This window comes from Apium graveolens, chromosome 10, assembly GCF_009905375.1.
Source record: "Apium graveolens cultivar Ventura chromosome 10, ASM990537v1, whole genome shotgun sequence".
Classification (NCBI taxonomy): Eukaryota; Viridiplantae; Streptophyta; class Magnoliopsida; order Apiales; family Apiaceae; genus Apium; species Apium graveolens.
Genome location: NC_133656.1, coordinates 228,266,531 through 228,269,694, shown reverse-complemented (window position 1 = coordinate 228,269,694; position 3,164 = coordinate 228,266,531).

Below are 3,164 nucleotides of genomic sequence, written 5' to 3'. Positions count from 1 at the left end.
GGATGAAGAATTGAGCATTCCAATTTCACTCACAAGTCTAGTGAAGGTTGCTTCATCTAAAGGTTTAGTAAAAATGTCAGCTAATTATTTTTCTGTTGGAACAAAAATGAGCTCAATGGTACCATTTGCAGCATGTTCCCTGATAAAATGGTACCTAACATCAATGTGCTTTGTTCTAGATTGATTAACTGGATTAGCTACTATAGATATGGCACTAGTATTGTCACACGTAATAGGAATTTTGTGTAACACTAGACCATAGTCCATTAGATGATTTCTAATCCAAAGCACTTGAGCACAACAACTTCCAGCAGCTATATATTCAGCCTCAGTTGTGGAAGTTGACACAGATTGTTGTTTCTTACTATACCAGGACACAAGTCTTTGACCAAGAAATTGACAGCTTCCACTAGTACTTTTCCTATCAACCCTGTATCCAGCAAAATCTGCATCTGTGTATCCAACAGCTTCAAAACATGTTCCCTTAGGATACCATAATCCCAAGTTTGGAGTTCCCTTTAAGTATCTGAAATTTTTTTTGACAGCCATCAAATTTGATTCCTTTAGATTGGCTTGAAATCTGGCACATAGACAAGTAGCAAACATGATGTCTGGTCTACTAGCAGTCAAATACAGTAATGATCCAATAATCCCTCTATAGCTTGAAATATCCACACTCTTGCCTTTCTTATCTTCATCCAACTTGGTTGCAGTAGACATTGGTGTAGATGCTGGTGAGTTATCCACCATACCAAATTTCTTCAATAAGTCATTCACATATTTGGTTTGGATGATGAAAATACCATCACTTCTTTGACTAACTTGAAGACCAAGGAAGTAACTCAATTCTCCCATCATGCTCATTTCATACTCACTCTGCATTAGCCTAGAGAATCTTTGACAAAGCTTTTCATTTGTAGATCCAAAGATGATATCATCCACATAGATTTGAACTAGAATCATATCTTCACCATGCTTCTTGTAGAAGAGAGTCTTATCAATAGTACCTCTGGTAAAACCATGTTTGAGTAGAAATTCTGACAGTGTGTCATACCAGGCTCTTGGTGCCTGTTTCAATCCATATAGAGCCTTAAGTAATTTGTAAACAAAGTTAGAAAAATCTAGATCTTCAAAGCCAGGTGGCTGTTGCACATAAACTTCTTCTTCTAGTTCACCATTGAGAAAAGCATTCTTGACATCCATTTGATACACCTTGAAATTTGAGTGTGCAGCAAATGCCAGAAAAATTCTTATTGCTTCTAGTCTTGCAACAGGAGCAAAAGTCTCATCATAGTCAATTCCCTCTTCTTGTGAGTAGCCTTTAGCAACCAGCCTTGCTTTGTTTCTGGTAACAATTCCATTTTCATCCATTTTGTTCCTGTACACCCACTTAGTTCCAATTATGCTTTTGTTCTTTGGTGCAGGGACTAATTTCCAAACTTTGTTTCTCTCAAACCGATCCAGCTCCTCCTGCATGGCACACATCCAGTCAGGATCTATTAGGGCTTCTTTAGTTTTCTTGGGCTCTACTTGAGATAGAAAACATGCATGTAGGCATTCATTAGCAGTTGCACTTCTAGTTCTCACACCAGCTGAGGGATCACTAATAATAGCTTCTACTGTATGACTCATATCCCACTTTCTGGTGTGTGTCTGTTGACTAGTGCCTTCATCATTTTCTTCAGTATTACCATGACTGTCATTTCCATTTTCTCCTTCTCCCCCTGAGTTTGTGCCATCAAATTCAGGTGTCTGAAGAGAGCTTTCATTTCCATGATTTTGTTCAGAGGTTTCTTCATTTGTCACTTATTGTGTCACAACTTCATCTTCCTCATCAGAATCACTATCAATGGTTAGATTTACAAATGCAAGGGCTTCAACATCATTTACATCAAGGCATTTCAAGCCTGGACACTTGTCATCATCAAAAGTCACATCTGTGCTTTCCATAATTTTCTTTTGATCAATCACATAAACTTTATAGGCTGTTCTTTCCAATGAATATCCCAAAAAAATTGCTTCAAAAACTTTAGAGTCAAATTTTCCCACATATTCAGAGTTGTCTTTTAGAATATAACACTTGCTTCCAAACACATGTAGATGCTTCACTGTAGGCTTCCTGTTAGACATGATTGAGTAGGGTGATTTGCCATGAACTTTGTTGATGAGATATCTGTTTTGAGTGTAGCATGCAGTATTAACAGCTTCTTCCCAAAAAATAGTTGGCAACTGAGCATCTTGTAGCAAAGTTCTAGCAGCTTCAACCAATGTTCTATTTTTCCTCTCAACTACTCCATTCTATTGAGGTGTTCTAGCTGCTGAATATTCTTGAACAATGCCTTTGCTTTTGAAGAATTCACTTAATGTTGAGTTTCTGAATTCTGTTCCATTATCACTTCTCAATATTTTCACACTAACATTTCCTTCAGCTTGCTTCTCAATTTTCTTGATGTGCTCAATTATAATGTTTGGAGTTTCATCCTTAGAGTACATGAACTCAACCCAAGTGTATCTTGAAAAATCATCAACCATGACAAGGGCATATTTATTCCTTGAAATGGACAAGACATTTACTGGCCCAAAAAAGTCCATGTGAATAAGTTGCAGAGGTGCACTTATGGAATTCACAGATTTTGACTTGTGACTTGATCTTTTCATCTTTCCTTTCTGACAAGCTTCACAAACTTCCAGTTGAGTAAATTCCAGACTGGGCATGTCTCTCACAAGCTCCTTCTTGACTAAGGTGTTGATTGCTTTGAAATTCAAGTGAGATAGCTTTTTATGCCACAGTTTGCTTTGCTCTTTTGATGCCTTGGTGTAGAAACAACACACTCCTTCCTTATTTGTTGAGTCTAAGTCTGCAACAAACAAGCTTCCTTTTCTTACTCCCTTAAGAGCAATTTCACCAGTCTTTTTGCTAATAAAAGCACAATCTTCTTTATTGAAAACAACTTGAAAACCTATGTCTGCAAATTGACTAACACTTAGAAGATTTACTTCTAATCTAGCAACTAGTGCTACATCTTCAATGACAATATTTCCAGAAACAATCTTACCATATCCTATTGTGAATCATTTGTTGTTGTCTCCAAAGGTCACCAAAGGGCCAGCCATCTCCTCAAATTATGATAGCAGGGCCTTATCACCTGTCATATGCCTGGAAC